The 27232-nt window shown below is 45.6% G+C and overlaps 1 protein-coding gene and 1 pseudogene across 2 annotated transcripts in view; both read left to right on the top strand.

Moving 5' to 3' along the window:
• The window catches only part of CDKAL1 (CDKAL1 threonylcarbamoyladenosine tRNA methylthiotransferase), a 1035666-nt gene that overhangs the window by 658023 nt on the left and 350411 nt on the right, over nt 1–27232 (top strand). The window lies entirely within an intron of this gene.
• On the top strand, nt 4761–6389 carry LOC142244233 (uncharacterized; annotated as a pseudogene).

Here is a 27232-nt window from a genome sequence, read left to right as displayed (position 1 = left end):
GCTTGTGGGTAATCAAGCTCTATGTATTCTGTTATGTCAAATCTGACTGCTCTTTGGTTCAGCGCCTCCTCTCTTCCATCCATCGCTGTCCTCCTCAGCTCCGTGTGGATGACGTGACCTACATCATCCACACAGAGGCCTCAATGGCGCTTCTGCGCAAGTGCACTTTGATCTGCCCTCCTGAGGGCAGATCAAAGTATTGTAGTGCCTACGTGCAGTTGGTCTTTGACCTTTCCTTGCACCTGCGCATTACAGTACTTTGCTCTGCACTCAGCAGGGCAGATCAAGGTGCACATGCGCAGGAGCGCCATTGAGGCCTCTGTGTGGATGGTGCAGGACGCGTCATCCACATGGAGCTGGAAAGGATGGCGATGGGTGGAAGAGAAAAGAAGCCGTAACAGAGACCAGCGACACCCATTGGACCCGACCGCCCCGCAGGCGAGTATAAAAAAAAGAGCGTTTTATGTTATACAGCTCGGCCTGGGGACTTATATACTGCATTTTAGAATACTGTATATAATGGCTGACTGGTGGTGGCCAAAGCTTATAAGGGAAAATCCTAGTGAGAGGTTTTGTGTGTGACTTTAATACTAATCATTAACATTAGATGCTGCGGGCTAAACTATGGTTTGGCCTATCGATTGGCTGACAGCCACCTCAGATGACCACAGGAATGCTCCTGTGTTCTCTGAGACGATCACCTGCTGACATGTCGAGTGACAGCTTTTCTCCGGGAAACCAAAGCGATGAAATGTCCGAAACCAGACATGCGCAAATTGACGTCCCCCAACCATCAGTCAGCCAGTGTACCCATACACATTAGACCGTTAGCCAAACCCATCATTATTGGTTAGTTGGGCCGATATTAGTCTGTGTATTGGGGCCTTAAGACAGCTGGCTGCAGCAAAGCCTCCCTGATAGGCCCCTTTAGCAGAAGGACAAATTGTCAGTCCTGCTTTTTGTCTGGGGATAAGTTTTGATCAACCACCAATCAAAGATGTGACTGATCAGCAGGAGATTAACTTTTTTGTTCATTGTAGGATCATGCAGAAAATGCTATGGATTAATAATCAGTGAGGGCAACTATACACTGTGTGCAGAATTATTAGGCAAGTTGTATTTTAGAGGACTTTTTTTATAATTGATCAACAACTATGTTCTCATAAATATCAAAGCTTAATATTTTTGGAAGTTGGAGTGAGTTTTTTTTAGATTTTGCTATCTTAGGAGGATATCTGTTTGTGCAGATAACTATTACTGTGCAGAATTATTTGGCAATTTAATAAAAACCAAATATATTCTCATCTCACTTGTTTATTTTCACCAGGTAAACCAATATAACTGCACAAAATTTAGAAATAAACATTTCTGACATGCAAAAACAAAACCCCAAAAAATTAGTGACCAATATAGCCACCTTTCTTTATGATGACACTCAACAGCCTACCATCCATAGATTCTGTCAGTTGCTTGATCTGTTTACAATCAACATTGCGTGCAGCAGCCACCACAGCCTCCCAGACACTGTTTTCCCTCCCTGTAGATCTTACATTTTATGAGGGACCACAGGTTCTCTATGGGGTTCAGATCAGGTGAACAACTGGGCCATGTCATTATTTTTTCATCTTTTAGACCTTTACTGGCCAGCCACGCGGAGTACTTGGAGCATTGTCCTGCATGAAAATCATGTTTTTCTTGAACAATACCGACTTCTTCCTGTACCACTGCTTGAAGACGTTGTCTTCCAGAAACTGGCAGTAGGTCTGGGAGTTAAACTTCACTCTATCCTCAACCCGAAAAGGTCCCACAAGTTCATCTTTGATGATACCAGGCCATACCAGTACCCCACCTCCACCTTGCTGGCGTCTGAGTCGGAGTGGAGCTCTCTGCACTTTACTGATCCAGCCTCTGGCCCATCCAGAGTCATTCTCATTTCATCAGTCCATAAAACCTTTGAAAAATCAATCTTAAGATATTTGCTTACCTTGGCCATGTCCCTGAGTATGGCACACCTTGTGCTTTTTGATACTCCAGTAACGTTGCAGCTCTGAAATATGACCAAACTGGTGGCAAATGGCATCTTGATTTTCCTCAATTCACGGGCAGTTATTTTGCGCCTTTTTTGCCCAACACACTTCTTGCGACCCTGTTGGCTATTTGCCATGAAACGCTTGATTGTTCGGTGATCACGCTTCAAAAGTTTGGCAGTTTTAAGACTGCTGCATCCCTTTGCAATACATCTCAAAATTTTGGACTTTTCAGAGCCCGTCAAATCTCTCTTCTGACCCATTTTGCCAAAGGAAAGTAAGGTGCCTAATAATTCAGCACAAGGTATATAGGGTGTTGATGTCATTACACTGCACCCCTCTTCATTACAGAGATGCACATCGCCTGATTTACTTAATTGGTAGTTGGCTCTCAAGCCTATACAGCTTGGAGTAGGACAACATGTATAAAAATTATCATGTGATCAAATTCTTATTTGCCTAATAATTCTGCACACAGTGTATACTGTATATTATATATAGTTTAATCACTCATTTCTAGATTTACTGTTCCATTTTACTTATGAGAAAATGTTTCTGTAAAGATATGAGTATTCACCTTAAATTTCTCAGTAGTGAATACTTAGTTTGGACAAGTGTTATACAAGTAGAAAGGGTCAACCTCATCCAGATGTAGAGCAATGGGACTGCTGATATTGCCAAAATCACAAGCAGTCTAAAGGGCGCTTTACATGCTGCGATATTGTTACCGATATTGTTAGCGTGTGTACCCGCCGCCATCGGTTGTGCGACACGGGCAAATCGCTGCCCATGGCGCACAACATCGCTCAGAACTGTCATACGGCACTTACCTTCCCTGCGACGTTGCTGTGACCGGCGAACCGCCTCCTTTCTAAGGGGGCGATTCGTTCGGTGTCACAGCGACGTCACTAAGCGGCCGCCCAATAGAAGCGGAGGGGCGGAGATGAGTGGGACGAACATCCCGCCCACCTCCTTCCTTCCGCATTGCGGGCGGGACGCAGGTAAGGAGAGGTTCCTTGTTCCTGCGGTGTCACACATAGCGATGTGTGCTGCCGCAGGAAAGCCGAACAACATCGTTACTGCAGCAGCAACAATAATCGAGATTAGGGGGGATGTCACCGATTAGCGATTTTGAACGTTTTTGCAACGATTCAAAATCGCTAATAGGTGTCACACGCAACGACATCGCTAACGTGGCCGGATGTGCGTCACAAATTCCGTGACCCTAACGAGATCGCTTTAGCGATGTCGTAGCGTGTAAAGCGGCCTTAAGGCCACGTTCACACTTTCAGTATTAGTTGAGTTTTTGTTTCTCTTCGTATATGTAAGACAAAACTGTGAGTGGAACAATCAGAGGAAAAGTATAATAGAAACCCGTCACCACTTCTGTATTTTTCACCCACTCCTGGTTTTCTCTTACAAATACTGATGTAAAATACTGATAAACAGGAAAACCAAAGAAATTAACTGGTAGATAAGTTTTTCGTGCATTGCGTAAAAGCATGTTCACACTGTGGCCACTTCATAGACAAAACCAAGAAAAAAACAACAAATTGCATATATTCCCTATAGTAAGTAAATAAGTAAACAGTAATAGTACAGTACATGTAAATAACATAGGGTACTTAGCTAACCCTATTTTGATCAAAAATGCATAAAAGCCATCCTATGCGACAAGGTGTACTCAGTAGGGACATTCCTAGCATGTCTCTAATATTGAAACCTCACCTTATGTCAGATGACTTCAGCGTGAATAAGGGCAGAACAGGAACGGGGCCCGACTGTTCATGGGAAGCGATATCGATAAATGCCTGGCTCAGACAGGGGGCGACAACTCAGTACAACAAACTACAGCAATACAAATACTGATGGAAATTACTGACCAAATACTGCACCTGATAATAGATTCTTTTCCCATTTGTGAAAGGATTATGTAATTATACTTTCTTCCTTCCTTTCTTTTTTTTTTTTTTTTTTTTTTAATAAATGATGCGGATTCTATAGACTGTATGTAAAACTACCGATTTTCTCCACAATATGTGCAAGAGATCTTCATTATCAGAACTGATACTGTAATATGGAGCAGATTTTCCCAGACAGAAAATCTGCTGCACAACTTTACAGTCTTTAGATTGGAATCCACATCGTCCAAAATACTCCCTTTTTGTAATCCTTTCAGTGTCTGTGTATTTTATTCAATGATGTTGCTATGAGATCCTGCTGAGATCAGTAGTTCCCCGCATATTATCACCAGCGACAATACTGTCACGAGTTTCCGTTATAGAGAACCTGTCGGCACAATTTTGTAATGCAAAGAAATGTAAGGAAACTTATTACGGTATATTTAATGTAAGAAAGCTGATAAAGGTCTCTTCCTCCCTCCCTCTCTCTCTCTCTCTCTCTCTCTTCCTCTCTCTCTTCCTCTCTCTGTGTCTCTTCCTCTCTGTCTCTTTCTTTCTCTGTCTCTTCCTCTTTCTTTCTCTCGGTCTCTTCCTCGGTTGCTCGGTGTCCCCGGTGTCCGGTAGGGGGAGGTCCTGCTTGCTCCTCCCACCCCCCTGTACCGGAGCCTCTATCCCCCCAGATCCGCCTCCTCCCTGTACAGCGGACCCGGCAATGAGAAGATTTCCTCCAGAAGATGGCGTGAGTTCGTAGCGCAGAGGTCCTCATACCTGAGAAGTGTCCGTGCAGAGCACCAACCCGTTTTGCGTTGAAGGCGTGTTCCTGGCCCCCATTATGTCCACGGGCTGGGCTCCTGCACAGGCGCCTCCTTCGTCCTTGCAGCCATCCCCGCAGCAGCCGCATCCCATCGCCAGCCCAGCCTCCTCGGAGAACACATTGGGCTGTGCCGTGCACGGCATTCTGGTGCAGCCGGAGCTTGGGATCCCTCATCCTTCTCTACCTCCTGCTCAGCCTCTGCATAAGTGTGTGCTGTGTGGTCATGACCTGAGCGATCTGGCAAACCCCCAGGACCATCAGTGCATGCCATCCGCCAGCCACGACCACTCCTTCCAGTGCACCCAGTGCCTGAAGATCTTTCACCAGGCCACTGACCTTCTGGAGCACCAGTGCACGCAGGTGGGGCAGAAACCCTTTGTCTGTGGAGTTTGTAAAATGGGGTTTTCTCTGCTGACCTCCCTGGCACAGCACCACACTGCCCACAATGGCAGCTCTCTAAAATGCTCCATTTCTGAGAAGACGTACAAGCCTTCGGAGGCAGACACAGCCTGTTTACCCAGCGCCCCCCACCTGTGCCAGCCCCCATGGACAGACCCTTCATCTGCACCCTGTGCCACAAGCCATTTAAGCACTTGTCAGAACTGTCCCGCCACAAGGGCGTGCACACTGGGGAGAAGCCATACAAGTGCACACTGTGCGATAAGAGTGTCAGCCAGTCCTCCCACCTGGTGCACCACAAGTGCACGCACAGCTCGGTGCGCCCCTACAAGTGCGCCGTGTGGGGAAAAAAGCTTCAAGCATCGCTCCCATTTTCTGCGGCACATTTATGGCCATTCAGGCGAGCAGCTCTTCCAATGTCAGACATGCCAGCTGCGCTTTAAGGAATCTTCCCAGTTACTGCAGCACCCATGCACGCCGGCCGGGGAGCGGCCCTTCCGCTGTGCTGCCTGTCAGAAGGCATTCCGCCGTCCATCAGACCTCACAGTACGAGCGCACGCATTGTGAGGAACGCCCTTTCCATTGTGATCTGTGTCAGATGAGTTTTAAGCAACAGTATGCTCTCATGAGGCACCGGCGTACCCACAAGGCTGAGGAGCCGGACAATTGCATCTATTGTGATAAAAGCATGGCCTTCAGCCAGCAGGGGGCCAAGAGCATCTTCAAGTGCAATGCCTGCCAGCAGGGCTACCACTAGGCGCAGGTCTTGCTGTAACACAAGTGCGTGGCCAGTAGCGCAGAGCGACCCTTCCAGTGTAGCTTGTGTCATAAGACTTACAAGCGCGCCTCCGCCCTGCAGAAGCACCAGGCCGCCCACTGCACGGACAAGCCGCTGAGGTGCACGGCCTGCGAGCACCACTTCTTCTCCCCCTCAGAGTTTGTGCAGCATCTGTGCGATCCCACCAGGGACAAACCTCTCAAGTGTCCAGACTGTGAGAAATGATTCAAATATGCGTCTGACCTGCAGAGACACCGACGAGCGCACACGGGCGAGAAGCCCTACAAGTGCCCGTTCTGCGACAAAAGCTTCAAACAGAGGGAACATCTGAACAAACATCAGAGCATCCACAAACGGGAGCAGCACTACAAGTGCCTGTGGTGCGGGGAGCGCTTCCACGAACTGGCTCAGCTCCAGGATCACAGCACACGGCAGACGGGGCCTTCCAGGTGGCCGCGTGTCTCCCATGACTCCACAATGTGTGCGCCACACTGGTGCCCCTCCACCCTCACGCCACAGACTAGCCTCTCCTGTCTGTCAGCAAGTAATAAAGCTATGTGTAAAGGGGAAAAAAAAAAGAAAGCTGATTAAGAACCATCTGCTTAAAAGAAGAGTGGATGGCAATTTATAGACCATGGGAATCAGAAAATGTCTTATAAAGACTCAATATAAAGCCCCTATTGTGCGATACTATGGACTACTATGCACTGCCATAAGGTACATCTGTAAGGTGCAGCAATATAAATGTATTCTCCCCTATAAACAATACTTGTAGGGGAAATGACTCCTTAATAAGTCATCTTTTAGAACCAAATAAAGTTTTCTTTGCACAAATTACACAGCAAACAAAACTGTATGAGAATTCTATGATGCATCGACGTAGAACACTAAGGCCTACCGATGAGGCCTCTTTCCAAATGTCCCATTCTTTTAAAACATTTTGGCCAAAAATAAATAACTTTTATCTTTTATGCTTATGATGGTTTCCAAGTATAAGGCACGCTGCAATGTGTTGGTTCCATAGAATAAAAGGATGCTAATTAATAATGTATGTGGTATAGTTGTAACTGTATAGTATTTCTTCCATACTCGCATGTTGTCTAGTCAACCGTGTTCTGAATAAATGTGTAGAAATACGTACAGTATGTGTTACATAGAAATGGCAGTCTATGCACCAGTGATTGGATTAACATAGATAAACAGGTGTATTTTTATGGTGTAGGTGTGCTGGGTATTAGGAGGTGTAAGGGGTGAGAGTAAAGCTGGGTTCACACTAAGCGACAGCGACAACGACGTCGCTGTTACGTCACCATTTTCGGTGACGTAACAGCGACCTTGTAAGTCGCTGTTATGATCGCTGCTTAGCTGTCAAACACAGCAGAAGCAGCGATCATAACGTCGCTGTGCTACATGTGCAGAGAGCAGGGAGCCGCGCTTAGCGCTGGCTCCTTGCTCTCCTACAGTACACATCGGGTTAATTAACCCGATGTGTGCTGCAGCTACATGTCACAGTTCAGAGAGCAGGGAGCTGCGCGCACTGCTTAGCGCTGGCTCCTTGCTCTCCTAGGTACAGTACACATCGGGTTAATTACCCGATGCGTACTGCAGCCACATGTCACAGTGCAGGAGCCGGCGCTGGCAGCAAGAGCGGAGGCTGGTAACCAGCGTAAACATCGGGTAACCAGGGAAAGGTCTTCCCTTGGTTACCCGATGTTTACGCTGGTTACAGCTTACCGCAGCTGCCAGATGCCGGCTCCTGCTCCCTGCTCGCTTCATTTCGTCGCTCTCTCGCTGTCACACACAGCGATGTGTGTGTCACAGCGGGAGAGTGACGACCAAAAAATGAAGCTGGACATTCAGCAACGACCGGCGACCTCACAGCAGGGGCCAGGTCGTTGCTGGATGTCACACACAGCGACAGCGACGGGACATCGCTGCAACGTCACAGAAAATGGTGACGTAGCAGCGACGTCGTTGTCGCTGTGTGTGACACCAGCTTTAAGCTGGGTTTACACACTGCAACATCTCAAACGACATCGCTGTAACGTCACCGGTTTTGTGACGCAATAGCGATGTTGTTTGCGATGTTGCAGTGTGTGAAACCTATCAGCGACCCGGCCCCTGCTGTGAAGTTGTAATCGTTACAAATCGTTCAGGACCATTCCTAGGTCCTTTGTTTCCCGCTGTGCAGCATGAAGTTTCAGTGTGTGAAGACTTTGCAGCGACTTTGTTAGCAACTTCCCTTTCAAAAGGCTGCTTATCAACGTCCCCAACAACCAGCTAGGTCGCTCTGCAGGTCCGGATCGCTGTTGAGTTGTTGGCCAGGTTTGCCTGTTTGACTGCTCACCAGCGACTTAGCAGAGACTTAGGGAGGTCGCTATTGCGTCACCAAACCGGTGACGTTACAGCGATGTCCTTTGCGATGTTGCAGTGTGTAAACCCAGCTTTAGTGTAAATGTAACACATCATCAGACTTGTGAACAAAATTGGTTGGTATCTAATCACTTGCTGTTTGTTAAGAGCTAGAATAGCTCTTCTCACCTTGCTTCTTCTGATACCATGGGCATAAAGTCTTGTTAAAGTATGTGAATGTATATGTCAGTGATGGTTTTATCAGTGTCTTATGTGTAGTGTGTGTTTGGTGGGCCGCTTATCATTCAGATGATCAATGAGAATATTCATTTTCCTATTAGAACTATCCACATATTAACAAATGCTGGGGATTTTAGGGTAATGATCAGCCTAGACTTAAAATGATGGGATAACTGCATTGTATTTTAGAACATTGATGATAAATATTTAAAATGCACAGCTCAAAAAAAAAAAATTAAGAGAACCTTAAAAACACTTTGAATTTCAAACAGAAGATTGAGAATCTTTACTAATGTAATTGGTGTAATTCATAGAGAGCAAAATTAACGTATCAATGGAAGTCAAATTCTAAAACCAGCTTTGATTTCCAAATTAACCATGTGGAGACAAGCGGGTCAGTGGGTGCTCTCGTCCGCTGGCCTGGCTGTCTTTAAAAAGACCACACGAACCAAGGCTCACCCCACTGAACGTCCAGACTCCTTTCCCGTTGGCAGAACACTACTCAGACAACACAGGGTGAGGGAACCATACATTGGTACAACTTTATTGGTTCACCAACACGCAATTACATTCCCAGAAAGAAGACAAGATGATATGAGTGACAGAGTCTCACCCTTCCGCTGGTCTACCAGGGATTATAATGTTTGGGGCTTCCAGGGCCAACTATCCCAGCCAGCAGCACCCCGCTTTTGTCGGGCACCCACTGAGAGGAGATAACAGCAAGCTGAGGAAGCTGACCTAGCACAGCAAGATATGTAGCCAGGTGACAGAGTTGTCCCAATCTGGGTTTTCCAAGCAAATTCATGGGCTCGGCTCTCAGCAGTGAAGAAGTTCTGCGATCCTAGTCTGAAATCTTGTAGAATGAATCTTGAAGCTGTTCTGTGATCATCCAGCTGGAACCGTAGCTCCTAAGGTGAGGTCATCTAGAAAATTCAAAGTGAAGCAATTCTATGATCCCCCAGCCTGAACCGAAGCTACTCAGCTGAGGGCATGTAGAATATTTAAAGTCAAACAGTTCTGTAATCCGCCAATAACTCAAAGGTGACAGAAGCAAGGCCCTTTTTTATCCCTTAGTTCTCTTACAGGATTGGTGAAGATGGCTGCTCTCTCATTGGTTGCCAGTTCAATCTGTCTACATAATTTTCCTCTGAATCATGTAGTCAGAATGGCTGAGGCAATCCACATTATCGACATAGGGCTTCGATGAGTCTGACATGAGACAATAGCTAACTTCTCTTGATTTAAAATCTAAAGAAATATATGTCTGGTCTAATTAAAAACAGTTTAACCCCCCCCCCCCCCCCCCCAACAAGTGGCCAGATGTTGAGTTGTCACAACTCCTAAAATCAAAGTAAAAGATTGCAGATCCAATATGTCTAAATTGTACTTAGTAATGTGTACAGTCCCAATATGTGCCTGTGTAGACTCCTGAAAACGTCTGTCCATGTTTCTGATGAGATGGCAGATTGTGTCCTCAGGAATCTCCTCCCAGACCTAGATCAGAGCATCACTGAGCTCCTGCACAGTCTGTGGCACTATTTGTCAGCGTCAGTCGCACTGAAACATAGTGTCCCCGGCGTTCCAGAGAAGTTACCTACACTTTTTGGCTACACATTGTCATGCATCATTAAGAGTGAAGAGACTACTGCATCAGCATAAGGCCTGACAATGGTGGCTCTGAGGATTTCATCCTGGTATCTTACAGTAGTTAGGCTATCACTTGGCGGTTTGTGCAAGCTACTTTCTATATGCCTCTCCAGACCTCCCCCTCACCCACTACCAAACTGGTCATGGTGGATGACACTGCAAGCAGCATAACATTCACCGTTTTAGACTCTGTTACATCTGTCACCTGTGCTCATTGTGAAGGGTGCATCAGTGGCAGACCATCCAATTCTGGTTTGTTCTGCCAAAAGTCAATCGCACTGTGAGGTGCTGGGTTATGAGCACAGAAATCGGGAGTTAGTGTTTGCCTGTTTGCTCACTGGATGTAATTTTGTAATGATTTTGCAGTGCTCTTCCTCATACAAATGAGCAGATACCTGTCTTGATGCTGAAATTGTGCCTTTCTACACCCTTTCTTATCATGACACTAGGAAACCTAGAGAAGAATCATTCAGGACAGATGAGGAGTAGCCATCACTTGAAAAAACCATTCCCTTTTTGGGGTTGTCGTAGGCTACTTTCACACAGCCGGTTTTTGCCGGCAGGCACAATCCGGTGAAATGCGGATAAAACTGATCCGGTGCCCGATCCGTTTTATTCCCCATTGACCTGTATTAGCGCCGGATTGTACCGGATGGCCTTGCGTTTCATGCGGCGTCCGCTGGATTGGGCGAAATTTCTTCGTCCGGTTGCTGGAAAGGATGCAGCATGGAACGTTTTTTGACAATGGCGCCGTCCAGCATGTTTTCCTATGGGCGCCGGATCCGGCATGTGCCGGAAACCAACGATAGATCCGGTTTTTGTTTCTGGACATAACCAGAAATTGTGTAAATTCACTTCTAGTCATAGAAAAAATCTCTTTCTCTCTCTGTCGATGTTGGTCTCTCTTTCTGTCGGTCTGTCGATCTCTCTCTGTCAGTCAGTCTGTCTGTCGATGTCGGTCTCGCTCTCTCTCTCTGTCGATCGGTCTCTTCCTCTCACTCCCCCCTTCATATTCACCAATCACCGTCGCGGCACAGCTGTCACACTGCTCTGGCGGCTTTTGAAAATGCCAGCCGCTCATTATTCCATCTCATATACACTGCTTCCCCCGCCCACTGGCGCCTATGATTGGTTGCAGTCAGACATGCCCCCATGCTGAGTGACAGCTCTCTAACTGCAACCAATCACAGCCACCGGTTGACGGGTCTATAACTTGCGGTACAATAAATAAATAATTAAAAAAACGGAGTCCGATTCCCCCCCAATTTTGATACCAGCCAAGGTAAAGCCACACAGCTGATGGCTGGTATTCTCAGGATGGCGAGCCACACATTATGGGGAGCCCCCCAGCCTAAAAATATCAGCCAGCAGCCACCTGGAAATGCCAATTTTGATACCAGCCAAGGTAAAGCCACACAGCTGATGGCTGGTATTCTCAGGATGGGGAGCCACACATTATGGGGAGCCCCGCAGCCTAAAAATATCAGCCAGCAGCCACCTGGAAATGCCGCATCTTTTAGATGTGACGGTCCCGGGACTCTAACCGACTCATCCCGAATTGCCCTGGTGCGGTGGCAATCGGGGTAATAAGGAGTTAATAGCAGCCCATAGCTGCCACTAAGTCCTAGGTTAATCATGGCAGGCATCTATGAGACACCTTCCATGATTAATCTGTAGTGAAACTAAATAAACACAGACACCGAAAAATCCTTTATTTGAAATAAAACACAAAAAAACACCCTCTTTCACCACTTTATTAATCCCCAAAGAGCCCTCTAGGTCCGGCGTAATCCACATGAGGTCCATCGACGCTTTCAGCTCTGCTACATTGAAAGCTGACAGGAGCAGCTGTAGAACACCGCCGCTCACTGTGAGCTCCACAGAGCAACTGAAGTGAGTCACGCTGTCAGCGGTCACGTCACACGGGTAGTGCCTGCGTGTGTGCAGTGATGATGGGGGTGGTAGTGCCTGTATGTGTGCGGTGATGATGGGGGCAGTAGTGCCTGCGTGCGTGCGGTGATGATGGGTTCGGTAGTGCTTGCTTGTGTGCGGTGATGATGGGGGCGGTAGTGCCGGTGTGTGTACGGTAATGATGGGGGCGGTAGTGCTGGTGTGTGTGGTGGTGATGGGGGTGGTAGTGCCTGTGTGTGTGCGGTGATGATGGGGGCGGTAGTGCTTGCGTGTGTGCGGTGGTGATATGGGCGGTAGTGCCTGCATGTGTGCGGTGATGGGGGCACTAGCGCCTGTGTGTGCAGTGATGATGGGGGGGCGGTAGTGATGGCATTGGCGTGTGTGCGATGATGATGGGGGCGGTAGTGCTGGTGTTTGTGCGGTGGTCATGGGGGCGGTAGTGCATGTGTGCGTGCGGTGATGATGGGGGCAGTAGTGCCGGTGTGTGCGGTGATGATGGAGGCGGTAGTGCTTGTGTGTGTGCGGTGATGATGGATGCGGTAGTGCCTGCGTGTGTGCGGTGATGATGGGGGTAGTAGTGCCTGTGTGTGTGCGGTGATGATGGGTGCGGTAGTGCCGGTGTGTGCGGTGATGGTGGGGGAGGTAGTGCCGGTGTGTGCGGTGATGATAGGGTCTCTCTCTCTCTCTCTCTCTCTCTCTCTCTCCTTATGCCATGAAAAAGAAAAAAAAAAGAAAACAGGATAGTTATTTTTTTGCTGGATCCGTCGCATCAGTTTTTACTCAATCTGCGATGGATCTGTTGCATCAGGCACAAACCCCGGATTGTGCCTGATGGCAAAAACCGTATGTGTGAAAGTAGCATTGCTGTTCCTCTCCAGCCTACCGGTTATTACTTTCCTTTACAGCAAAGCAGTTGACATTGATTCACAATCATCTACGCTTCCTGACTAGACATATTGACATACTGAAGTTTAATGTACTTTGGTTTATACTGTCATGTGCTAGTGTTCTATTTTTTTATTTTTATTTTTTATTTTTTTTAGTAACGTAGTACTTTCCTTAGCCGGGGTGTTGTAATATTAAACTTTACCTAGGCTCAAAATAAAATCCCTGACAGGTACCGTATGTGCAAATGTGAGAATATAGGATATTCACTGGATGAACATTGCGCATAAAATCTTACCCATACTCTTCTGAGAAAATTTGTGGAGGAAATCGTACGCAGTACAAATGTAGCAAAACCAAAGCTAACGTGTGATGCTGTACGTCAACATACTCTGGCTGCACAATACAAATAGCACAGCAGCAGCGGCATGATTTCTTTCATTCTTTTTTACAGCACAGCTCACTATTTGTTAAGATGCTGCTTGATACATGTTTATGTCAATTTATTCTGTTGATCAACACCTTAAAGGGAATGTATCGTCAGAAAAAAAAAATTTCAGTAACTGAAAAAATGTAAAGTAATAATATTTTAATGTTTTGTTTAAATGTTATTTTTTTTAATTGAGCAAAATATAAAAAAAATTTAAAAGTTTGATATTTTCCACTGTTTCCACTGTTAAACACTAGGGGGAGCAGCTTCTGAAGTCCTACAGGAATCCAACTGTAGAAAAAGCTCACATTACAGCTGCAGTAAAGTGGGCGGAGTCTGCTCTCCTGTGTGTGGGCGGAGTCTGCTCTCCCCTCCTAATCTGAGTGTTTACAACACATATCAGAGAATAACATGTAGGGACATAGTGTAGAACCATTTTGTTGGTGACCAGAAATGTCTAAAGTGTCACCAAGGACAGCAGGAGTATCGCCCAGGACAGGATTAGATACACAGCTCAGCAGACAGTATCACCCAGGACAGAATTAGATACACAGCCGTGCAGACAGTATCACACAGGATAGGATTAGATACACAGCCGTGCAGACAGTATCACACAGGAGAGGATTAGATACATAGCCGTGCAGACAGTATCAGCCGTAGCAGCGGCAGTACTCACATGCAGTGGCACACACACAGCAGCGGCAGCAGCGTGCAGAGCGGAGGGAGGGGTGTCATCGGCGACAGTAACGGCGGGGGGAGGGGCGGCGGGCAGAGCTGTGGCTGGGGAGAGCAGAGGGAGGGTTGTCATCGGAGACAGTAATGGTGGGGGGAGGGGCGACGGTAGCAGTAGCGGGGGCAGAGCGGGGGCTGGGAAGAGCGGAGGGAGGGGGTGTCATCGGAGACGGTAACGGGGGGAGGAGAGGGGAGGGTAGGAGGCCCGTACTCACGTATCCTGGTGGTTGACAGGGGTATAGTGGAGCAAACAGCATATGCTGTGAGCTCCACAATGATGGCGCTGATCTCCCGCTGCTGTGATCTGGACAGCCCAGGGGGTGCGTCCAGGTCACAGCAGACGCCCACTGTAACGTAAATGATGGGATCGGATCCCGACCACTGTTTTCTATGCACAGGGGCTGCCATAAAGGAGTGAGTAATTGTCGTTACACACAGCAAATCCAGCATGGCCCCCAGTGCCTCCAGTAAAATTAGAATTAAATAAAAACTAAATAAGCTGCAATTTTAACTTTGTATTAAAAATACCTGATTTTATAATCACTATTTTTAATAAAAAAAACGAGATACCTTACCTTTAATGCAACTGGTGAAATCTGCTGAAAATCTGCAGCGTTTCCATGACAAATTTGGTGTAGACTACAAATAGATCAGTTACCCTGTGTTGTTCCTGATTTGATGGATTTAACCCACCATTGTCTTTTATACAGCTGCTGCATTAAAAATACCATCTGTTCTGAAGGGGCAAGTAAAGCTGCAAAGATGTTCAACATTACTATCATAAAGTGATCTGTAAACTGAGTGTCATGCTGGTGTGATGGGATTAGAGAGTGAGTGGAAGGGGTCCCCTGCTGCTTACCCACAAGCTAGGGAAGTACACTGGGCTGACCCTCAATCCAAAATTACGCTTGAAGGTAGCGATGTCTGATCCCCCAGCCTCTCCCTGTTTCCTGTCCTGGCCATGATGGTAATGTCCCCGCCTCACCCACCACCCAGGGGAACAGACCAGGACGGAGAGCACCACCTATACAAACAATAGAAAGGAGGGTAACAACTCACACACCACAGGGAAAACACACAGGGATATACAGGTACTGGGAAGGGAAAAGGGAAAGTACCAGGGTAACCCTTCACTCACACAACAAAGCACAGACCACAGCAGCAAGAAAAACGTCTGTCCACGTCTGAGCCCAGCTCCAGGATGATTCTGAATAACCGGCACCCCCTGGTGGAAGCGGTTTTTTTTATCCAGGCCGGAAGTGGACATCAGCAGAAACCGCTGAGCTGCCGGGCAGAGTCTGTTGCTGGAACAAAACTGAAAGTAACCCCTTGTGTGCCACAAGAAACGAAACCCGTTTAAATTGTGTGGCCTGAACCTGTAAAAAAAACTCAGGCAGAGAAGACTGTGACACTACGACACATGCATACTTGTCATTGAAGGTAATGCCTCAGGTAAACCCACAATATCATGTGGCCGTTGGTTATCACATTTAAGCTTGGTTTTGTTCTCACAATGGAGACCCAGCCTAAGGAAAGGTATTTGGGTTTATTTTGACTTTTATTTGGAACTCTTCTGTGTCTACACCATCACATATAGCTGCAACCACATCAGTCGTCAGTTGAGCAAAGCTAGTACCTGTTTGAAAATGGAAGCATATAGCAAATGAAGGGTTATCTGGAACTTATCTTTTTATATTGGCACTACTTTATTAATTACTTTCAGGTCTACCATACACTGTACGTCCTTGTACTCTGTTACATTTCAAAGATGTGATTCTAGTAAAGAAGTTGTTCCTGTAAGTCATGATGGCGCTTCTATGAAAGGTTCAGCTCTTGAATTGAAGCACGCCATTTGTACTTTATATGTACAGTTGTTTGTAAATGCAATGCTTTCATTGTAAAACCTGTCTGCTGTTTCGTTAATAGCTCTATCATATTATTCCACTTCTAATTACAGGGAAGCGCTCTGAGTGACTGTATGAATGTTAGACGCGTGAAGGTCAGCTGGAGTAACTGAACATTTGCAGTTGAAGAGATCTCTGTTACATTACTTTTTTCTTATTACACAACACTGCTACTTGTGCATTAGTATAAATCTGCTCTAGTTTCTGGAGCCTGGCTGAAATTCAAGGCTGTGCAACATTGGCTTATTATGACTTCTAACAATAGGCTGTGGCGGGAAGGCTGCACAATGGCGGGACTTAGGCACTCACTGCTGATTTCAATGATGAGGAAAACAACCCTCGCACTAAGCTTTAACCCATCAGCCACTAGAATGATGTTTGTTGTCTCTGCCTGTTGATGATGGACCTTAGACTGTGGGATATTATTTTAGCCCTCCATTCCTTAACTCTTCTGATGCTTGTCACTTGTCATACTAAGCAGTGGAGAAGAAGTCAAACTACATGTATGGTGTTGTTGCTCTGTGTCCTGTCTGGTTCAAAAAATTGGTCCATGGCTGTGCTGGAATAACGCCTCAGTGTGGGCTTTTCCATAATTTTAACACTTTATAGTGTCTCCTGGCTTCCTCTTCCAACAGGGGCTTCCAGGTAACAGCGGACTTCCTTCAGCAATCATGCTTGATATGAGCCTACCTACTTGGCAAGGGGATCCTACGGTCACTAAGGTGGTTCTCCCAGAATGGCTGCTACCTGGTTAGTTGTCAGTCTTACCCTTCTGATTGGGTGATTACTTCTTGACTTTCGTCTAAAATCAAATTCAGTATCTTTCTAGTCAATCGCTTAACCAAGGCCATTGATGTGAATTGATACCCTTATGCACACTGGGAGGAAGCTTTAGGGTGTGACAGGTGGCTCTTATAATTATTTGGTCGAGTGATGCCGACGTCCAGGATTGATATCAGAGTACAAGTAGTTTGAGAGTCTTGAGTTGCGGAGGTGCCATTGAGGTACTTCAAATTACTGGGTGTGGTGGGACCAAATACTCGGTGATTTAAGCACATTTTTACAGCACGTCAAACTTTCTTATTTTCAAGCAGACACTTATTCAGGACCTTCTGTCTACGATGTGGAATTTTTAAATTTCCCAGCTGAAGATCCGGTTACTACATTGGAAAAACCTTCACTATTTATTTTGATTGTGTGTGTGTGTTAATCTAGTTTCTCTGATATGGCAGGTCAGTTCGATGCTGGAAGCATTATTGGCTCTTCCTAAGCTTCATACTGTGGTCTTTTGTTCTAGAGGGATGGGGAAAGGAATGGTTTGTTGAGGGCTCTTCTCCTTTTGGAGTGGGCTGTGATAGACCACATCTTTGTGCAATTTTTTTTATGGTGTTATTCACTTTCTGTAACACACTTGGATAAATAGCACCTTCTGAGGTTATTTAAAATGAAACCGTATGATTCAAAAGAATGTCTTGCAGCTCTTATTTTTAAATTTGATGCACTTAAAGGGAATCTGTCAGCAGGATTTTGCTATGTCATCTGAGACCAGTATGTGAAGGCAAAGAAATCCTGAATCTAACAAGGTATCACTTAGATTACCGGATGCAGCTGTTCTGACACAATCAAAGATTTTACCTTTAGCGTGTAGTAGAGCTTAAAATGCTACTCCCGCCCATACCAGGCTTTCATTGTACATTTCCATAGGCAGAAGCTGCTAGTCACAAAGGGGGTGGAGTCAGACTTGAGCTCACTCGTTCCTCAGTCTACTAATGATAAAACTACTGAAGCTTAAAGGGAACCTGTCAGTAGATTTGGAACCTACTGTATAAGCTGCAGCCACCACCAGTGGGCTTTTATATACAGCATTCTAACATGCTGTATATAAGAGCCCAGGAAGCTGTGTAGAATGTAAAATTCACTTTATAATACTTACCTAAATGGTTGCTGCGGTGGAGTTGGGTCGTATGGGTGTCTCCGTTCTCCAGTGCCAGCGCCTCCTCTTTCGGCCATCTTCATCCTCCTTCTGAAGCTTGTATGCATGACGTCTCCTACGTCATACACACTCGCCGATCCTGTGCAGGCGCACTACAATACTTTGATCTTCCCTGCTCAGGGCAGATCAAAGTGCGCCTGCGCAGGACCTCAATACCGGCGAGTGTGGATGACTTAGGACGCGTCATGCACCTTGGCTTCAGAAGAAGGAGAACAAAGATGGCAGAAAGACGACGCTCGGAACCCGGAGAATGGAGATACCCATATAACCCAACTCCACCGCAGAGACCGTTTAGGTAAGTATTTTAAGTGATTTTTACGTTCTACACAGCGGCCTGGGCTCTTATATACAGCATGTTAGATTGCTGTATATAAGAGCCCAATGGTGGTGGCCACAGCTTATAGGCCCCAAAAACTGGTGACAGGTTCCCTTTAAATATGGTTTTAAAGAAGCACTTCACTTTTACATTTTATTTCTTTGCACCTCCATTCCGCCCATCTGATTGCCTATCACAGTCTGTACTTCTCTTAGGGAACGTTACTTCAAACCCATATATTCTTCTCTTCAGATTCCATCTTGAATGTCAGATTTCACTCTTCTTTCTGTTCTATTATCATTCCCTCATGCATCTGCACAGTCTCCCATGGCCAGTTAGTCCCAGTACCATCTCTGCCTGCCCTGCTCAAACTAATTGTCTTCTCCTAAATGGTCTAATAGATGGTCAGCATACAGTCAGAGAGGCTAAAAAGAGATTTCCTACATTATAACAGTGTGACACTCGCTGTGTAATAATTTTCATGAACTATTTTTGTGACACTCCCTCCCTCATGAGAAAGTGTGGCACATTCCATGCAATTACACCGTACTGAAGCTCTGGTCATTTAAATGGTGTCCTCCTGAAGAGATCATAAATCCATGCATTTCTTGGGGGTTCACAATGTGGTTATTTGACTTAACTGAGGAAAAGTACACCATGAAAGCCCAGATATTGACTTCATATTGTAATATGCAAAAAAACAAAATTGATTGCTACTTTAAGCTGGATTTCTATTGTGGTGCAAGCATGTATACAGCCATACAACTAGTTCCATATGTAAAAACATACTGATAGGGTGCTATTAAGTCAATATTACCAATTGCATGCAGTATCTCCTGCAGAAATATGCAATTGTTGACAAACTGCAACTCAACTTTAGACAGAAATTGTGGGCTACAGTAGTATCTGTTCAATGACTCTCATATATATATATATATATATATATATATATATATATATATATATACTGTGTATGTGTGTATATATATATATATATATATATATATATATTTTTATATATATATATATATATATATATATATATATATATATACGCAGAACATTCAGATTGAAATTTCCCATATGTGTTGAGCCATTTAGTTCTTATTCATGAGTTAATAATAACTGAGTGGTTTGAAACACATCAGAGTTTTAATCTGAATGTCATGTAAATATGACCACACTGTACAGTCGATAACGGTATGTGTGCTTGACTTCACATCTACTATTTTTAGCTTAGTGGGTAACTGTTACGCCCTGGAAAAACCAGGTAGTCACAAAAGTTGTCCACCCTCCTTGTTACCACCAAAAACCCACACCCAGGTACAATACACAGCCATTAAAGCCTAGCCACCCCCTCATGATAATAAGGACACACCAGTGGGCGGGATCAGGCGGATGAGAACGCCCACCTAGGGGTCCTGAGTTGTCAGGGGCGGGAGCACGACAGACAAGTCGTGGAGTTCAAGTCTGACAGTTGAGAGTGGAGGAGAGAGGAAGTGAAGTGTAGTCAGAAGTAGGGGCCCTTGGACTACCTGGCTAGGTGGCAGACAGTGAACAGGGCCACAGGCGACGGAGATCCGGTCACGGGAGACCTTAAGTGGACCGGGGCAGAGTCGTAGCCTGCCGGTGCCGATAGCGGGAATCCGGTCTAGAGGCTGTGCACACAGACTGGGTGCCTGGACCCTAGAACGAGGAAAGTTGCATGCCCCTTGTTAATCAACCAGCACAGGATGAGGTTTCAGGCCTTGTTCTCCAGAAGGCCAGAGAGCTCAACGCAAGCTCAACGCGGGGGATAGGGTGTCCGTCAGAACCCACAGAAATCCCAAGGGTCAGATTTCGCGGGCCACAGCTCCCAAACATACACAGTACCGGGAGTGGACTTCTCCGTTCCATGCAAAGTCGTCCGACAAAAGAGACAAACACAGAGTGCAGGAGGAAGGGACACCTGTTCACTAACCCGGGTGTGGGACCCGAATATACCCTCCAACGGAAGCCGGTCACTGGCAACTTGGTTTACCACTGGACTAGTGTGAGATTACTGAACTGTGAGTACACCATTGACCCTCGGTCCAACCCAGCACGCCACCTCCAGCAGCCATTACTCCCGTGTACCGACCACAGGCCCCGAGACTACGCCTCCCCTACCCGTGGAGGGGATCCCATCTTGCTGCCCCATCACCAGGCAGCGGAGGTGTCACCATCCCTGACCGCATCCCACGGGTGGCATCACAGACACAACAAACCCCCTGTAAATATTCCCCTTTCCAACAGTTGTGGGGACGGACGGCCGTGCGAGCCCGGGTCCGGTCACCACTCGAGCCGCAGCAGCGAACCCGGATCCGAGCGAGCACAGCCAAGCAGCGCAGCGGCCCCCGCCCGCAACATAACCACAAGGTCCTCTTCATTGTATGTGAAAGAAGGAGCTCTGGTCAGTTGAGATTAAAGTAAAACCTTTTGGACTATATGCAAAACACTATATGTGCCGGAAAAGTAACACTGCACTTCACCCTGAAAATAACATCCCCATAGTCAAACATGGTGGTGGTAGCATCATGCTGTGGGAATGCTTTTCTTCAGCAGGGACAGGGAAGATGGCCAGAGTTTATGGGAAGGTGGATGGCAGTAAATACAGGACAATCCTGGAGGAAAACCTGGTATAGGCTGCAAAAGACTTGAGGCTGGGGCGCAGGTTCTCCTTCCAGCCGGACATCAACTGTAAACATACTGCCAGAGCTACAATGGAATACTTTAGATCAGAGCATATTTTTGTGTATGAATGGCCTAGTCACAGTTCAGATCTAAATCCCATTGGAAATCTGTGGCAAGACTTGAAAATTGCTGTTCACGGACGCTCTCCATCTGGTCTCTCTGAGCTAGAGATATTTTGCAAAGAAATATTTTGCAGTGAAAGATGGTCCTACAAAATATTTACTGAGCAGGGCTGAATACAAATGCATGTAATTTTCAGATTGATATCTTTAAAATATTTAGAAAATAATATAATTTCTTTTACATTTCACAAATACTTGCTATTTAGTGTTGATATATCACAAAAATCACAATAAAGTACATTTAACCCCTTAACGACCGCCGATACGCCTTTTAACGGCGACAAATTAGGGTACTTCTTCCGATCCGCCGCTTTTTAACGGCGGTCGGAAAAGAGGGTCTAGCGCCCCCCAGAGTCAGAAAATTTCCGGGGTCTCAGCTGCCGGGGGTAGCTGAGACCCTGGAGATCATGATTCTGGCCGGTTTTTCCGGTCCCCGCTCACCTGATGACCGGTATACACCGTATACCGATGATCAGGTTACAGTAAATGACCGCGCCGGTAAAAAATCATTTATCTCCCATCTGGCATAAACAAACATGTCAGATGGGAGATAAATCTCATCCCCGGTCCTTTCGGGTCCCCTCGGTATCCCCAAAGTGCCCCCTCCGACCCCCAACCCCCTCCCGAAAATCCAAGATGGCCGCGCGCACCGGCGAGCACAGCAGCGCGCCGGCCGCATTTACACTTTTCTTATGGTTTCTGTCATATGTGCCATAACACATGCGACAGAAACCTGCTCCCTAGGCCCTGCCGGATCCCTATTGGTGTTCCCCGGTGTCATGCATACCTGTCGGAGCGCTGATCCCCCGCGGCCCCCTCCTCCTTCACAGCAGACGCCGGTGAGTGCGGTCACAGGTGCCGAGCAGCTGACAGCTTCCTGTGTTGTGAGACGCTGGCTGCTGCTGCTGCTGCTCGGCACACTGCAGCTGTGACCCAGGGAGGGTGGGTGCAGATTCTTTGCACCCACTCTCCTCAAATGGTGGGTCTGCAATACTAGAAAATGGATACGTTCCCTGAACGTGTCCCCCATATTCTAGAAGGTCCAGAGTCGACGTGGGACGTCCAAATGGATTACAGCGGATTTTATTTTTCTTTTCCTTTCAATAAATTGGTCAATCAGGGAATGTTTTGGGGAGTGTTTTTTCAAATTAAATTTTTTTTTGTTGTCAATTTTTTTTTTTATTACTGTCAATTAGTTATGTCGGGTATCTGATAGACGCCGTGACATAACTAATTCCTGGGCTTGATGCCAGGTGACATTACACAACTGGTATCAACCTCATTTATTACCCCGTTTGCCAACGCACCAGGGCGCGGGATGAGCTGGGGCGAAGCGCCAGAATTGGCGCATCTAATGGATGCGCCACTTCTGGGGCGGCTGCGGCCTGCTATTTTTAGGCTGGGAAGAGTCCAATAACCATGGCTCTTCCCATCCTGAGAATACCAGACCCCAGCTGTCAGCTTCACCTTGGCTGGTGATCTAATTTGGGGGGACCCTACGTTTGTTTGTTTTTTTTAATTATTTATTTATAAATAATTAAAAAAAAAAACAGCTTGGGGAGCCCTCCAAATTGATCACCAGCCAAGGTGAAGCTGTCAGCTGTGGTTTGCAGGCTACAGCTGTCTGCTTTACCCTAGCTGGCTATCAAAAATAGGGGGGACCCCACGTCATTTATTTTAATTATTTTTTTTTTCTTTTTGGGCTAAATACAAGGCTAGGCACCCTTTAGTGCCACATGAAAGGCACTAAAGGGCGCCAGCTTAGAATATGCAGGGGGGTGGGACGTTATATATGTTTGACATCTATCCATTCATCTATTGTAGCATTTTAGGCTATGTGCCCACAATCAGGGTTTGCAGCGTTTTGGGCGCAGAGTGTTTTCCTTGCGTCCATAACGCTGCGTTGTGCAGTAGAAGCACAGTTGAAGGATTTTTAGAAATCCCGTGCCCACTGTGCTTCTTTTCTCCGCAGCATAAACCGACCTGTGGCGCAGCTTCCAGAGCCTCAGCATGTCAATTTATGCTGCGGAGATGAGTGTGCTCTGCAGGTAGCATAGAGCTCCACAGCAGCCTGAACCCAAATCGTGGGCATGGGCAGCTGCGTTCTCCCGTGGACAACACTCACATCTCTGCAGGAAGGCTGACACTGTGTACTGGACGCCGTGTCGCTGGATCATGGCCACATAGCCTAAAAGAGAGAAATTTGTTGCTACAGCAACATTTTTGTGAAGTACCTGTGGATTCAAAATGCTTACTATACTCCTGAATAAAATCCTTGAGGGGTCCAGTTTCCAAAATGGAGTCACTTGTGGGGGGTTTCTAATGTATAGGTACCCAAGAGGCCCTGCTAATGTGACATGGTGCGCGCAATTTATTTCAACTTTTCCAAAATTCAAATAGTGCTCCTTCCATTCCAAGCCCTCCCATATATCCAAACAGAGGTTTTTGGCCACATATGGGGTATCCCTGCACTCAAAAGAAATTGGATAACAACCTGTGGGGTCCACGTTTTGTTGTTGCCTCTTGAAAAAGTGAGAAATGTGATGCTAAAGAAACATTTTTGTGAAAAAAATGAAAATTTTCAATATGGCAACCTAAGCTTATCAAATTCTGTGAAGTATTCGTGGATTCAAAATGCTCAATATACACCTAGATAAAAGCCTTGAGGTTTCTTGATTCCAGAATGGGGTCACTTGTGGGGGGCCTCCACTGTTTAGGCACTTTAGGGGCTTTCCAAATGCGACATAGCGTCCACTAATTATTCCAGCCAAATGTTCAGTCAAATTGCACTCCTTCCCTTCCAAGACCTGCCGTGTGCCCAAACAGTTGATTTCCACCACATATAAGATATCACCAAACTCAGGAGAAATTGCAGAATACATTTCATGGTGATTTTTTTCCTGTTACCCTTGTGAAAAAAAAAGCTACCTGGTTGAAGTAACAATTTTGTGGTAAAATTTTAATTTTTTTATTTTCATGGCTCAACGTTATAAACTTCTGTGAAGCACCTGGGGGTTCAGGGTACTCACCAAACATCTAGATAAATTCCTTGAGAGGCCTAGTTTCCAATATGGGGTCACTTGTGGTGGTTTTTTGCTGTTTACGTACCTTAGGGGTCCTCCAAATGCAACATGGTGCCCGCAATCTTTTTCAGCCAAATTTCCTTTCCAAAATTCAAATATTGCTCCTTTCGTTCCAAGCCCTCCTATTTGTCCAAACAAAGGTTTCAGACCACATGTGAGGTATCACCGCGCTCATAAAAAAGTGGGTAACAAACATTTGGGTCACATTTTTGGAATTACCTCTTGAAAAAGTGAGAGAATTGATGCTAAAGCAACATTTTTGAGAAAAAAATTACAATTTTCAATATGACAAAGTAACGTTATCAAAATCTGTGAAGTACCTGTGGGTCCAAAATGCTCAGTATACCCCTCGATAGAAGCCTTAAGGGGTCTAATTTCCTAAATGGGGTCACTTGAGGGGGGTTCCTGCTGTTTAGGTACCTTAGGGGATCTGTAAAAGCAACATGGTGCCCGCAATCTGTTTCAGCCAACTTTGCTTTCCAAAATTCAAATATTGCTCCTTTCATTCCGAGCTCTCCCATTTACCCAAACAAAGGTTTCTGACCACATGTGGGGTATCGGCGCGCTCATAAGAAAGTGGGTAACAAAGTGTGAGGTCCAATTTTTGGTGTTACCTCTTGAAAAAGTAAGAAAATTAGTGCTAAAGTAACATTTTTAGGTAAAATGTTAATTTTTATTTTTTTTCATTCCATATTACTTTAGTTCCTGTGAAGCACCTGAAGGGTTAATAAACTTCTTGAATGTGGTTTTGAGTACCTTGAGGGGTGCAGGTTTTAGAATGTTGTCACTTTTGGGTATTTTCTGTCACATAGGCCTCTCAAAGTCACATCAAATGGGATGTGGTCCCTAAAAAAATGGTTTTGTAAATTTTGTTGAAAAAATGGGAAATTGCTGATGAACTTTGAACCCTTCTAACTTCCTAACCCCAAAAAATTTTGTTTCAAAAATTGCGCTGATCTAAAGTAGACAAGTGGGAAATGTTATTTATTAACTATTTTGTGTGACATAACTCTCCGGTTTATGGGCATAAAAATTAAAAGTTTGAAACTTGCAAAATTTTAAATTTTTTTGTCAAATTTCAGATTTTTTCACAAATAAAATAAAAAAATATCATCCTAAATTTACCTCTAACATGAAGCCCAATATGTCACGAAAAAAAATTCTTAGAATCACCGGGATCCATTGAAGCGTTCCAGAGTTATAACCTTATAAAGTGACACTGGTCAAAATTGCAAAAAATGGCCTGGGCATTAAGTACAAATCTGGCTTCGTCCTTAAGGGGTTAAGATTGTGGGTGTAATGTAAAAGAATGTGGAAAAGTTCACAGGGTATGAACACTTTTTCATGGCAATGTGCATGTTTATACAAAATGTCAATCTTTATGAAAGAAAAATATGATACAAACAATTGTGAAAGGAAAAAAGAGGAAAAGAAAACAAATATTATGAGTACAAAATATTCCAGCCTACACAAAAAGATTACCAGTCATGATATTATCAATTAGTAATACATGATTTTACTGACAGAATAGGAACTACAAACTATAGAACCATGAAATATCATACCAATCAAATGTACATAATCAGGAGACACAAATAAATCATAAATTTATTGTACAAATTCCTATTAAGACTACATGAATATATTTCTGCTTTCCAGTTGAACAGTCTCTAATAAATATACTGTATAGACTTTAAATCAAAGAAGATATTGCATTGCTACCCACCACACTGACATATACACAAGACATCCAGATAAAGCATTAAAAAAAAAATCAGTTCTTATACATGGCTTGAAAGAAATTAGTGGTTTGAAACTTGTTTATTGTTTTAAATTTTTTTTTTTGCAGGATTTCATATGTTTATACATGACCATGAAATAAAGTTGCAAATTACATTAAGTGTGCGGAATCTCACTTCTACTATTTTTAAATATCTTATTTGCAGGAAAGTAACTGCTTATGTCGAAAGTTCCACTCCAGCGGTTTTTATTTGAGCGATGGAGTGGTGCTTTAAATCTAATTCCCATACCGCTGTCTTATGCTTACTGGTCGCCTTCTTCATCTGTCTCCAGTGTTGCTCTGGTCAATCTCTGGCAGTTTGTGATTTGCTGGCAGCTCCAGTGTTTCATGGAACGCGCCAGAGGTCACAACTCTGTACAAGTCTATGAGAGCCTCGTTCAGGCTCTCGTAGAGTTGCATTGAGTGCCTGTGACGTTCAGACAGTCAGAAGTTTCGGGCACAAGATGGAGCTGTAGGATCGGAGCAGTGCTGAAAAAGGATGAAAACACAGGAGGATAAGTATAACACAGGAGGAAGGGGACTTAGGGGCACTTTACACACTACGACATTGCAGGTGCGATGTCGATGGGGTCAAATTGAAAGTGACGCACATCCGGCGTCGCAGGCGATATCGTAGTGTGTAAAGCCTTTTTGATACGATTAACGAGCGCAAAAATGTCGTAATGGTATCATCGGTGTAGCATCGGTCATTTCCATAATTTGGAAATGACCAATGTTACGATGTTGTTCCTCGCTCCTGTGGCAGCACACATCGCTGGGTGTGAAGCCGCAGGAGCGAGGAACTTCTCCTACCTGCATCCTGCGGCTCACGCCAGCTATGTGGAAGGAAGGAGGTGGGCGGAATGTTTATGTCCTGCTCATCTCTGCCCCTCCGCTTCTATTGGCCGCCTGCCGTGTGACATCGCTATGACGCCGCACGACCCGCCCCCTTAATAAGGAGGCGGGTCGCCAGCCAGAGCAACGTCGCAGGGCAGGTGAGTGCATGTGAAGCTGCTGTAGCGATAATGTTCGCTACGGCAGCAATGACAAGATATCGCAGCTGCGACAGGGGCGGGGACTATCTCGCTCGGCATCGTAAGCATAGGCTTGCGATGTCCTAGTGTGCAAAGTGCCCCTTAGATTTAAAGTGCCACTCCAGCGCTGAAACAAACAATCCTCTGGAGTGGTGCTTGAATCACTGCGCAG

The sequence above is a fragment of the Anomaloglossus baeobatrachus genome, chromosome 6, assembly GCF_048569485.1.
Source record: "Anomaloglossus baeobatrachus isolate aAnoBae1 chromosome 6, aAnoBae1.hap1, whole genome shotgun sequence".
NCBI lineage: Eukaryota > Metazoa > Chordata > Amphibia > Anura > Aromobatidae > Anomaloglossus > Anomaloglossus baeobatrachus.
Note: the sequence above shows the minus strand (reverse complement) of the source record. Positions and strands in the feature narration are given on the sequence as shown.